The sequence below is a fragment of the Oncorhynchus kisutch genome, linkage group LG17 (assembly GCF_002021735.2).
Source record: "Oncorhynchus kisutch isolate 150728-3 linkage group LG17, Okis_V2, whole genome shotgun sequence".
Taxonomy (NCBI): domain Eukaryota; kingdom Metazoa; phylum Chordata; class Actinopteri; order Salmoniformes; family Salmonidae; genus Oncorhynchus; species Oncorhynchus kisutch.
In genome coordinates this window covers 15,121,330-15,135,249 of record NC_034190.2, presented here as the reverse complement: position 1 = coordinate 15,135,249, position 13,920 = coordinate 15,121,330, and the positions used below count along the sequence as shown (strand labels likewise).

At 43.4% G+C, this 13,920-nt stretch overlaps 1 long non-coding RNA gene across 2 annotated transcripts; it reads right to left on the bottom strand.

The window, feature by feature from the left end:
* Positions 1 to 1,552: 1,552 nt before the first annotated feature.
* On the bottom strand, positions 1,553 to 12,719 carry LOC116354520 (uncharacterized). Of its 2 annotated transcripts, none has more exons than XR_004203855.1 (4): positions 11,803 to 12,719; positions 11,581 to 11,685; positions 8,894 to 8,990; positions 1,553 to 1,927 (listed from the first exon to the last, which is right to left on the bottom strand). It is a non-coding gene; the product is annotated as an uncharacterized LOC116354520 (long non-coding RNA). The 2 variants fall into 2 exon arrangements; XR_004203856.1 differs by having other exon boundaries at positions 11,818 to 12,719.
* Between the last annotated feature and the right edge of the window lie 1,201 nt (positions 12,720 to 13,920).

Here is a 13,920-nt window from a genome sequence, read left to right as displayed (position 1 = left end):
TCTCTCTCGATCTCTCACTGTCTCTTTCTCTCTCCCTATCATTGTCACGCCCTGACCTTAGAGAACCTTTATTCTCTATTTTGGTTAGGTCAGGGTGTGACTAGGGTGGGTATTCTAGGTTCTTTATTTCTAGGTTGGCCTGGTATGGTTCCCAATCAGAGGCAGCTGTCTATCATCTGTCTCTGATTGGGGATCATACTTAGGCAGCCTTTTCCCACCTGTTGGTTGTGGGATCTTGTTTGTGTATAGTTGCCTTGAGCACTGCATAGCTTCACGCTCCTTTTGTTCTTTATGGGTTTTTTGCCGGTTCACGTAATAAAGATGATGAACCCAAACCACGCTGCATTTTGGTCCGATTCTTACAACAACGTTCGTGACAATCGTTTGCGGAGAGTTCTGGAGGGAGCAATCAAATTGGCAGGGCTCTGTGAGGACTCCTTTTTAACAAGGCCCTACATTTCTAAAATAATTGAAATTAGATGCTTTAAATATGATTGGGTTGAGTATTATATCCCAGCACATGTTAATAACAACGGCGAAGTAACAGTTGGAACATACTAAGGGAAAACTGTTGGTCACAAAGCAGTAACTAAGACAACTTCTTTAGTTGTGAATGTGAAATTACGTGGATGACAAATACTTCCTAAATCCCTAGCCAACCGTGCTGAGAATGATGAATAATGATATCTATAACAAAGCAATTAACACTATCAAACAAGTATAATTAAATGAAATTGACCAATGTCACATTAAATGTATCAAATATTCCAAAACATTTTCTTTCAAACCATACTAAACATAATCCAAATGTAGTGTCTCAGTTCCCATTCAGTCTGAGGAGACAGACAGACAGACAGACAGACAGAGGAAGATACAGCGGGAGAGTCAGGCACTATTCCAGGTGATGCTCCTCTCCTCTGACAGTGGCAGCCATCTTGTACTACCCCCAGACAATCAGTCTGCTTCCACCTAGAGCAGTCAATAGACACTGACAAGCAGGCAGGCAGGCATCGCTTTTAAAAACCCTCCTGCTCTGTCTCTCTCGCTCTCTCTCTCCCCCCTCCCTCCCTCTCTTTCTCTCCCCCTCCCTCCCTCTCTCTCTCCCCCTCCCTCCCTCTCTCTCTCCCCCTCCCTCCCTCTCTCTCTCCCCCTCCCTCTCTCTCTCTCCCCCCTCCCTCCCTCCCTCCCTCCCTCCCTCCCCCTCCCTCCCTCTCCCCCTCCCTCCCCCTCTCTCTCTCCCCCTCCCTCCCTCTCTCTCTCTCCCCCTCCCTCTCTCTCTCCCCCTCCCTCTCTCTCTCTCCCCCTCCCTCCCTCCCTCTCTCCCTCCCTCTCTCTCTCTCCCCCTCTCTCTCTCCCCCTCTCTCTCTCTCTCCCCCTCCCTCCCTCCCTCTCTCTCTCCCCCTCCCTCCCTCTCTCTCTCCCCCTCCCTCCCTCCCCCTCCCTCCCTCCCTCCCTCTCTCTCTCTCCCCCTCCCTCTCTCTCTCTCTCTCCCCCTCCCTCCCTCCCTCTCTCTCTCTCTCTCCCCCTCCCTCTCTCTCTCCCCCTCCCTCCCTCTCTCTCTCAGGAAATGGAGGGCTGTGCCAGTCAAATGGATTTAAAGTGCTCCATGTTTTCAAAGCAGGTGGTAAAGCACACTACAGCAGTAATGACGATCAGATTAATGTGGACTCTGCTTTTGATGGTTTTAATGGAATCATAAAAACATTTAAAAGTGTATGTATTTTTTAGAGAGAAGGTTATAGAGGGAGCAATTGAGAGAACGGTAATGATAAAATACTCACAGGCACGCACACAGGCGCACCTTACACACTCACCCTCAGATAGATGGGTGATGGCCGTCTGAGTCTCTTTGCAGTACGACACCACCTATCTGGGTAGGAAGTCTACCTGTGTGATCTTAGACGCCCCCAGTCTATGTATCCTGCGCCTGGATGGAGACAGACAGGAAGTAGTGGGCCACAGAGCATTACACTGGGACATTTAATATGGTGATTCACTCCTTTTATGTCTGCAGTATCTCATCGGGGCTTCATTCAGTAGGGCATCATGTTGTGGAACGTTCAGAGATGTGAAACATGTTACGTAGAGCCAGGGGTTCCGAAATTGTTGACCCAAGATAAATAATTTAAAGGCAATGCTACCAAATACTAATTGACGGTATGTAAACTTCTGACCCACTGGGAATGTGATGAAAGAAATAAAAGCTGAAATAAATCATTCTCTCTACTATTATTCTGACATTTCACATTCTTAAAATAAAGTGGTGATCCTAACTGACCCAAGACAGGGAAATTTTACTAGTATTAAATGTCAGGAATTGTGAAAAACTGAGTTTAAATGTATTTGGCTAAGGTGTATGTAAACTTCCGACTTCAACTGTGTATGTGTATATATATATATATATATATATATATGATATTTTGTCAAGAATCTATTATAGATTCTTGACAAAATATCAGACTATCTATTTGAGGAAGATAACATTTAAGTTATGGTGGGACAAATGTACAACATTTTTACAACATGTTATGGGAAATATGAAGATGGATTAATTACTATGTATGAAAAAAAAATACTTGGTGACCCACAATGTATGAGGTATTATATGATTATGGGAAGATATGCAAACGTGTAGAAATGTGAATTATCGGTTCTACAGAATCCAAAAGGTTGGACAAATATAAAATAATCCCTATTATGTTGGACACAATGCAACACAATGAATCATAACTGTGAAATGAGGCACAGGGTGCCAGAAGCTTTACAAACAGTTGTGTTGTATTACCATCTTTCATATATGCCAGTTTATGCCAACAATACATTTCACCAGCGCACAATGTATGCATCTTGACATATCATACACAAGGCACAATACATGTACACAATCACATTCACTATACGAAAGCAGTTCTATGACATACAGTGCCAGTCTCAAGTTTGGGCACACCTACTCATTCAAGGGTTTTCCTTTATTTTTTACTATTTTCTACATTGTAGAATAATAATGAAGACAACAACACTATGAAATAATACATATGGAATCATGTAAACTCAGAAAAAAAAGAAACCCTCCAATCCCTCCATCAGTGCACAGACTATCCACAATATGCTGAGAGGCTGGACTGAGGGCTTGTAGGCCAGTTGTAAGGCAGGTCCTCACAACGTTGCCTATGGGCACAAACCCACCATTGCTGGAACAGACCAGACAGGGCTGGCAAAAAGTGTTCTTCACTGACAAGTCGTGGTTTTGTCTCACCAGGGGGGACGGTCAGATTTGAGTTTATCGTCTGAGGAATGAGCATTACACCGAGGCCTGTACTCTGGAGCGGGATCGATTTGGAGGTGGAGGGTCCATCATGGTCTGGGGCAGTGTGTCACAGCATCATCGGACTGAGCTTGTTGTCATTGCAGGCAATCTCAACGCTGTGCGTTACAGGGAAGACATCCTCCTCCCTCATGTGGTACCCTTCCTGCAGGCTCATCCTGACATGATCCTGCAGCAAGACAATGCCACCAGCCATACTGCTCGTTCTGTGCGTGATTTCCTGCAAGGCAGGAATGTCAGTGTTCTGCCTTGGCCAGCAAAGAGCCCGGATATCAATCCCACTGAGCACGTCTGGGACCTGTTGGATTAGAGGGTGAGGGCTAGGGCCATTCCCCCCAGAAATGTCCGGGAACTTGCAGGTGCCTTGGTGGAAGAGTGGAGTAACATTTCACAGCAAGACCTGGCAAATCTGGTACAGGCCATGAGGAGGAGATGCACTGCAGTACTTAATGCAGCTGGTGGCCACACCAGATACTGATTGTTATTGTTCAGTTGTTGAATCTTTTTATGTTCATACAAATATTTACATGTTAAGTTTGCTGAAAATAAACGCAGTTGACAGTGAGAGGACGTTTCTTTTATTGCTGAGTTTAGTAAACAAAAAAAGTGTTAAACAAATCAAAACAAATTAAAATTGTAGATTCTTCAAAGTAGCCACCCTTTTGCCTTGATGACAGCTTGGCACACTTTTGGCATTCTCTCAACCAGTTTCATGAGGAATGCTTTTCCAACAGTCTTGAAGGAGTTCCCACATATTCTGAGCACTTGTTGGCTGATTTTCTTTCACTCTGCAGTTCAACTCATCCCAAACCATCTCAATTGGGTTGAGATTGGATGATTGTGGAGGCCAGGTCATCTTATACAGCAATCCACCACTCTCCTTGGTCAAATATCCCTTACATAGCCCGGAGGTGTGTTTTGGGTCATTGTCTTGTTGAAAAACAAATGATAGTCCCACTAAGCGCAAACCAGATGGGATGGCGTATCGTTGAAGAATGCTGTGGTAGCCATGCTGGTTAAGTGTGCCTTGAATTCTAAATAAATCACAGACAGTGTCACCAGCAAAGCACCCCCACACCATCACACCTCCTCCATGCTTCACGGTGGGAACCACACATGTAGAGATCATCTGTTCACCTACTCTGCATCTCACAAGCACAGGGCGGTTGGAACAAAAAAAATCACAAATTTGGACTCATCAAACCAAAGGACAGATTTCCACCGGTCTAATGTCTATTGCTTGTGTTTCTTGGCCCAAGCAAGTCTCTTCTTCTTATTGGTGTCCTTTAGTAGTGTTTCTTTGCAGCAATTCAACCATAAAGGCTTGATTCATGCAGTCTCCTCTGAACAGTTGATGTTGAGATGTGTCTGTTACTTGAACTCTGCGAAGCATTTATTTGGGCTGCAATCTGAGGTGCAGCTAACTCTAATGAACTTATCCTCTGCAGCAGAGGTAACTCTGGGTCTTCAAATTCCTGTGCTGGTCCTCACCATAGCGCTTGATGGTTTTTGCGACTGCACTTGAAGAAGCTTTCAAAGTTCTTTCAATTTTCCGGATTGACCTTCATATCTTAAAGTAATGATGGACTGTCATATGTCTTTGCTTATTAGAGCTGTTCTTGCCATAATATGGACTTGGTCTTTTACCAAATAGAGCTATCTTCTGTATACCACCCCTACCTTGTCACAACACAACTGATGCTCAATCGCATTAAGAAGGAAATAAATTCCAGAAATTAACTTTGAACAAGGCACACCTGTTAATTGAAATGCATTCCAGGTGACTACCTCATGAAGCTGGTTGAGAAAATGCCAAGAGTGTGCAGAGCTGTCATCAAGGCAAAGGGTGGCTACTTTGAAGAATCTCAAATATAAAAAATATTTGGATTTGTTTAAAACTGTTTTAGTTACTACATGATTCCATGTGTGTTATTTCATAGTGTTTATGTCTTCACTACTATTCTACAATGTAGAAAATAGTTTAAAAAAAGAAAGAAAAATAAAATACCTTGAATGAGTCCAAACTTTTGACTGGTACTGTATATGCTGTATATGTACTGTATATGACACCAATGTGTCATGCATTAAGACTATATGATATGTATATTTCATTCATGATAAAGCTGTGCTTGCTTGGTTTGTGGACCCATCCTTCAGTTCTGCTTACAGTATAAACAAACTGGAGCTTTCTCTAAAGTTCTCCCCCAAAGTGCAAATTGTGACAGGGTAGCTAGCGTTTTTGACCCGCTAAACCTCTCAATAATACGTTTCAGGAATGGTGAACATGTCCATAACACTTTAACGGACACATAATTCCAGTAGAGCGCGGTAAAGCGTCAACCGCGTCGCCTGACAGACTGACTGTCCGAACTGGGATGACACCCTGAAGGACTCTATTGTCAGTCCCATCACAGAGAAATGATTTCCATTGAAGCCAGTGATTTAGGGAAACAGCGGGTGTCAGGCAGCAGTCACCCAGGAGGTAAGGAACAACCTTTCATAGCTTTTTTCCTCTCTTTTTAAACACACCTGCCATAATATTTTCTTCTTGTCTGTATCACTGTGTCTTTCTGTCTGTCTGTTTGTGTGTCTTGTCTCTAGGCAACAAGCTTGGGCCATTGCTTGCTTTGAGTGGAAAATGTTACCCGTCGCTCTGAGCCTGATGCTTACTAATGCCAGACAACGCTGACTTGAGATGGGACACAGTCATAAATGGACACACTCAACATGGCCAACACATCATGCCTAATGGGGACAGCAGCCTCACACACCAGAGGAGGTTGGTTGGGTGGACATATAGGAGGACAGGTTCATAGTAGGTTTCCATGTGTTTAACGTTCCATTTATTCCATTCCAGCCATAGCAATGACCCTGTCCTCTTATATATCCAAACACCAGCCTCCTCTGAAACACACTGTATTCACATCGGCAATGGCAGCCTGCTTAGCTAACAGATGACAGAGTCAAATAATGATTGATAGAGATTGTATTCTATTGCAGTTCTAGCGGTTCTTCTCAGTGACAGAAATCTGACACAATTGGATATACAAATGTATATATTCCTCTGTTCCCCCCCATGTCTTTGTGTGGGTTTGTTTTGTCTTGTTCACCTGGTTTACATTCCCTAATCAACTGCATATATATATTCCTCTGTTCCCCCCCATGTCTTTGTGTGGGTTTGTTTTGTCTTGTTCACCTGGTTTACATTCCTTAATCAACTGCATATATATATTCCTCTGTTCCCCCCCATGTCTTTGTGTGGGTTTGTTTTGTCTTGTTCACATTCCTTAATCAACTGCATATATATATTCCTCTGTTCCCCCCATGTCTTTGTGTGGGTTTGTTTTGTCTTGTTCACCTGGTTTACATTCCCTAATCAACTGCATATATATATTCCTCTGTTCCCCCCATGTCTTTGTGTGGCATTGTTTTGTTACGTGTTTTGTATTGACGCGCCAAGGTGGTTTTTCCCCCAGGTACTATGTTTCAACCCGGAGTATGTTTAATTGTTAAACATTTTTCCTTATTTGTTACTTTGTCGCGCTTTGCACTTTTGCCTTTGGCTGGAGGTTTGTTGGACACTGTTGCATCCGTCTGTTGTTGCTTCTGCCGAATAAAGTGTGCGCCTGATCACAACTCTCTGCTCTCCTGCACCTGACTTCTACACCAGTAGATCACAACTCTCTGCTCTCCTGCACCTGACTTCTACACCAGTAGATCACAACTCTCTGCTCTCCTGCAACTGACTTCAACACCAGTAGATCACAACTCTCTGCTCTCCTACACCGGACTTCAACACCAGTAGATCACAACTCTCTGCTCTCCTGCACCTGACTTCTACACCAGTAGATCACAACTCTCTGCTCTCCTGCACCTGACTTCTACACCAGTAGATCACAACTCTCTGCTCTCCTGCACCTGACTTCTACACCAGTAGATCACAACTCTCTGCTCTCCTGCACCTGACTTCAACACCAGTAGAGCACAACTCTCTGCTCTCCTGCACCGGACTTCAACACCAGTAGAGCACAACTCTCTGCTCTCCTGCACCTGACTTCAACACCAGTAGATCACAACTCTCTGCTCTCCTGCACCTGACTTCAATACCAGTAGAGCACAACTCTCTCCTCTCCTGCACCTGACTTCTACACCAGTAGAGCACAACTCTCTGGTCTCCTGCACCTGACTTCAACACCAGTAGAGCACAACTCTCTCCTCTCCTGCACCTGACTTCTACACCAGAAGAGCACAACTCTCTGCTCTCCTGCACCTGACTTCAATACCAGTAGAGCACAACTCTCTCCTCTCCTGCACCTGACTTCTACACCAGTAGAGCACAACTCTCTGCTCTCCTGCACCGGACTTCAACACCAGTAGATCACAACTCTCTGCTCTCCTGCACCTGACTTCTACACCAGTAGATCACAACTCTCTGCTCTCCTGCAACTGACTTCAACACCAGTAGATCACAACTCTCTGCTCTCCTACACCGGACTTCAACACCAGTAGAGCACAACTCTCTGGTCTCCTACACCGGACTTCGGCACCAGTAGAGCACAACTCTCTGCTCTCCTGCACCTGACTTCAACACCAGTAGAGCACAACTCTCTGCTCTCCTGCACCTGACTTCAATACCAGTAGAGCACAACTCTCTCCTCTCCTGCACCTGACTTCTACACCAGTAGAGCACAACTCTCTGCTCTCCTGCACCTGACTTCAATACCAGTAGAGCACAACTCTCTCCTCTCCTGCACCTGACTTCTACACCAGTAGAGCACAACTCTCTGCTCTCCTGCACCTGACTTCAACACCAGTAGAGCACAACTCTCTGCTCTCCTGCGCCTGACTTCTACACCAGTAGAGCACAACTCTCTGCTCTCCTGCACCTGACTTCAACACCAGTAGAGCACAACTCTCTGCTCTCCTGCACCTGACTTCAACACCAGTAGAGCACAACTCTCTGCTCTCCTGCACCTGACTTCAACACCAGTAGAGCACAACTCTCTGCTCTCCTGCACCTGACTTCAACACCAGTAGCGCATACGCTGACACCTTAATGCATCATATGATGCATTTTGCGTGTAGCAATCCATAAAGCCAAAGGGGCCTATAATACTACAGTAATACTACTTTAATACTACTGAATCTAAACAGTGAAGGATTTTCTTTCAGAAATCATCCATCACATCAGCGATGTTAAGAACCATACTCATTATATTATCATCTAGTCAATATCCCAGTTTATCTTGGCCTGGTCTTAGTTTGGGTCAGTAACTCCAACTCAGCCATATGTTACAATAAATTATACAATGGGTGGGTCTAATCCTGAATGCTGATTGGTTAAAACGGCATTCCAGCCAGTGTCTATTCCACAAGTTACCACCGACTAAACCACCGGCTAAATCTATGATTTAGTCTTGGGCCTAACAATACCTGTGGCAATAAATCCTCTAAACACCGGCTTCTCGGGCATTATCACTTAATTATACAACGGGTGGGTCTAATCCTGAATGCTGCTTGTTTAAAAATGCAGTATAATAACAGTAATATAAACAAGATGGCAGTTACCTGCCGGCTGATGCCCCATCAGCTGAGTCCTGGCTTCTCGTCTCACTGGGGGTGCTGTGTCGGCTCACTCATTTGGATGGGGACATGGGGATGGGGACTAAATAATGAAAATAACACGTTTCCAACATTAAAGGCTGCAGCGGATTGGCTGGTCAACCCAAGCAATGCCAATGAGAGAGGTGCCCAAAGGTAAAAACACGGTGAAATGGTTAAAAGCAAATGAGTGATGAAAAATAATGATCAAATAAAACATTTAAAACGGGACAGAAAGTCAAATGGATTGCTCATTTACCATTCAAGTCAAAGCAATAATGGCTTTCATTGGTCATTGGTAGGTTAATTAACAAAAGCCACTCTTGTACAATAACCGAAAAGTAATATTGCAATAGGATATTGTTACAAATTTGTACCACTAGAGAACATTGACAAATACCTTTTTACATGTACAGTATTTGGGCAGTGGTGTAAAGTACTTAAGTAAAAAATACTTTAAAGTACTACTTATGTCGTTTTTTGGGCTATCTGCACTTTACTATTGATATGTTTGACTACTTTTACTTCACTACATTCCTAAAGAAAATAATGTACTTTTTACACCATACATTGTCTGTAACACCCAAAAGTACTCGTTACATTTTGAATGCTTAGCAGGACAGGAAAATGGTCTAATTCACACACTTATTAAGAGAACATCCCTGGTCATCCCTACTGCCTCTGATCTGGTGGACTCACTAAGCAGAGAACATCCCTGGTCATCCCTACTGCCTCTGATCTGGAGGACTCACTAAACAGAGAACATCCCTGGTCATGCCTACTGCCTCTGATCTGGTGGACTCACTAAACAGAGAACATCCCTGGTCATGCCTACTGCCTCTGATCTGGAGGACTCACTAAACAGAGAACATCCCTGGTCATCCCTACTGCCTCTGATCTGGTGGACTCACTAAGCAGAGAACATCCCTGGTCATGCCTACTGCCTCTGATCTGGTGGACTCACTAAACAGAGAACATCCCTGGTCATCCCTACTGCCTCTGATCTGGTGGACTCACTAAACAGAGAACATCCCTGGTCATCTCTACTGCATCTGATCTGGTGGATTCACTAAACAGAGAACATCCCTGGTCATCCCTACTGCCTCTGATCTGGTGGACTCACTAAACAGAGAATATCCCTGGTCATGCCTACTGCCTCTGATCTGGTGGACTCACTAAACAGAGAATATCCCTGGTCATGCCTACTGCCTCTGATCTGGAGGACTCACTAAATACAAATGTTTTGTTTGTAAATTATGTCTGAGTTTTGGAGAGTGTCCCTGACTATCCGTAAATAAATAAACAAGAACATTTTGCCGACTGGTTTGTATAAGGAATTTGAAATTATTTATACTTTTACTCAAGTACTATTTTACCGGGTGACACTTTTACTTGAGTAATTTTCAATGAAGGCATCTTTACTTTTACTCAAGTATGACAATTGGGTGCTTTTTCCACCACTGTATTTGGGTAGTGAGATATGTTTTCAACTGTTGTTAAGCCCATCATTTCAATATGAAATGTGGATGTTCTCCACATGTATTTGCATACAACAAATGCACCTCAATATCATGGGCTTGGGGAAACACCTGGGCATAGATTAAGTACTAATATAATACTAAGCCACACGTGAGGAAATAAATACATTTAAAAAACATGGGAAAGATAGGATGAAATGGGATATGTATGATATGGTTAGAAATTCATTTGAGAGAATGTACATAGCCTAGGCAGCCACTAGTGGGCGCCAGTATTGTCTAGGCTTTATAGGCCCAGCCAGTAATACACTCATTTCTGCCTAGGCTAGAATGTGCAAAACATGAAGGATGAACTTTCACAGAAATTAAATGAATTGTATGCATTTTTAAGATATACTATACTCATGTCAATTCAAAACATTTGCACTTATTTTGCAATAGACATTGTGAAGACATAGAACAGTGAAATGTGAAACAGATAATGATCATAATCATGATTACAGATTTATATTAGAGATGAGTAAAAGTAAAACTTGCAAATATTGTTGCATGCAATCAAATAGTAGCAGACATGCAGTACTCTGCTGACTTGATAAGATGGACATGACATTTGCTCCATCCTGGCTCATCATCTACTGGATTTAGTGCATAGAAATATCATTTCTGGAGCAGCCAAATTGCTGTGGTCTGATGCGCAATGCCCATTCTAGTAATTTTACTACTATGAGGTGGTGGTAATTTCTGCATCAAGAAAATAGCTGTGTGACATGCTAATTTGAGTTGAGCTAATCTGTGTACCTAGTGGGGTTTCTGGAGAGATGTGCAGTGTGTGTGTACCTAGTGGAGGTTCTGGGGAGATGTGCAGTGTCTGTGTACCTAGTGGAGGTTCTGGGGAGATGTGTGTGTGTGTGTACCTAGTGGTGGTTCTGGGGAAATTTGCAGTGTGTGTATCTAGTGGGGGTTCTGGGAGATGTGTAGTGTGCAGTGTGTGTATCTAGTGGGGGTTCTGGGGAGATGTGCAGTGTGTGTACCTAGTGGGGGTTCTGGGGAGATGTGTGTGTGTGTATCTAGTGGGGGTTCTGGGGAAATTTGCAGTGTGTACCTAGTAGGGGTTCTGGGGAAATGTGCAGTGTGTGTATCTAGTGGGGGTTCTTGGGAGATGTGCAGTGTGTGTACCTAGTGGTGGTCCTGGGGAGATTCCGCCTCTGTCTCTCTGCGCTTCCGGTCCAAGTCACGGTCCTAGTCCACGGAGGCAGCTTCAGCCTTCTGATGCGTCTCTGTCTACACACACACACACACACATTATATTAGCTTTGTATTAGTATGTTAGTGAGATGTAGGATTAGGTTTTTGTCTATGGACAGACAGGGATGAGCTTGAACGAGTGTGTTAACTCACATTTTTCCTCCTTACCTCCTTCCTCTCCTCCTGTTTCCTCTCCTTCTCCTCCCTGATCTGAGCTAGCCGCTGCTTCTTGCGCTCTAGCTGGGCTTTTAGGTCACTGTTGTCCGCCATTGTTTCCTATTGAGCTGGGAAAGAAGGAATGTCACACAAGGATGCAATGTACCTTTGTAATATAGTCACAATTTAAGATGATTTCTTTCTAGGTGATGTTGGTATGCCTACTGTTCTGCACTAGATAACTTTACTGGGTGTGGCCTTAGGTTAAGTTGCTTTCTTTTTGGCCTGTAACATGCTCCATAATAAATAACAGTGTAGGGGATAAATAAAGGAAAGGGGGATACCTAGTCAGTTGTACAACTGAATGCATTCAACTGAAATGTGTCTTCTGCATTTAACCCAACCCCTCTGAATCAGAGAGGTGCGGAGGATAGCCTTAATCAACATCCATGTCTAAGTGCATAATCTATCTGCATCTCTCTCTGTCAATGTATTGTGGTAGGGTCAATACTCAATAATCATGCTTCACTTGAAGTCCCCAATGCAAGGGCAAAGGGTGGCTAATTTGGGATCAATATAAAAAATGTGAACATTAAATTATAGTAAAAGGACAATGACAACATAAGCAAGGCATTGCATCAAATTGATACTTCCAAAACACGTCCAACTACATTTTGTGATGTAAACAGACAGCATCATTGATGAAGGCAAATGTCTCCTTGGTAAGGGAATGCTGGGCTGAGCACAAAGGAGGGAATTACATACAAATAAAATATGTACTGAACAAACATGGAAGTAAAGTAACGCTTTATTGAAATACTTGACAAGACAATAAAACAATACCCGCCTTATCTCAGCTCACTGGTCACCATAGCAGCACCCACCCGTGGTACGCGCGCCAGCAGGTATATCTCACTGGACACCCCCAAAGCCAATTCTTCCATTGGCCGCCTCTCCTTCCAGTTCTCTGCTGCCAATGACTGGAACGAACTGCAAAAATATCTGAAGATGGAGACTCATACCTCCCTCACTAGCTTAAAGCACCAGCTGTCAGAGCAGCTCACAGATCACTACACCTGTACATAGATCATCTGTAAATAGCCCATACAATCTACCTCATCCCCATACTGTATTTATTTATCTTGCTCCTTTGCACCCCAGTATCTCTACTTGCACATTCATCTTCTGCACATCCTACCATTCCAGTGTTTAATTGCTATATTGTAATTACTTCACCACCATGGTCTATTTATTGCCTTACCTCTCTTATCCTACCTCATTTGCACATGCTGTATATAGATGTTTCTACTGTATTATTGATTGTTTGTTTATTCCATGTGTAACTCTGTGTTGTTGAATGTGTCAAACTGCTTCGCTTTATCTTGGCCAGGTCGCAGTTGTAAGTGAGAACTTGTTCTCAACTAGACTACCTGCTTAAATAAAAGGTGAAAAAATAATAATAATAAAAACAAAAATGGCAATGCATGAAGACCTGAGATATTACTATTCTATGCTTAGGACAGAGCCTTAACACACTATCTACAGCAGTGGTTCACAAACCCCGGGTACTAGAACCCCTGGGAGTACTTGGCCTATCCACTGGGGGTGTTTAAAATGCACATGGGGGGGTTGGGGGTACTCCGGGCAGAGCGAAATTTAGTTGGTGGTACAGTAACCGAAAAAGGTTGGGAACCACTGATCTACAGTATGGTGATGATACCTACAGTACTGCACTGAGGTGGGTAAGGTAAAGGATAAGTTGGGTATCATTAGCAATGACGTCATTCTTCAGTGCGCTTCTTCGCTTTATCCAAAACCATACAAAAACACCACGCAAATGACACATGCTACAAATGTATACAATTAGTTATTCTATTGCCTTGTAAAGACTTGTCATACCTGCTCTTTATTTCCCTATGGATGATAATGATGATGATGATGGTGGTAATGGTCACTTGCAAAGATACTGTATCACGCGACTGCCTACACCCTCCGCAAATCAAATCAAATGTTATTTGTCACATACACATGGTTAGCAGATGTTAATGCGAGTGTAGTGAGAAGCTTGTGCTTCTAGTTCGGACAATGCAGTAATAACCAACAAGTAATCTAGCT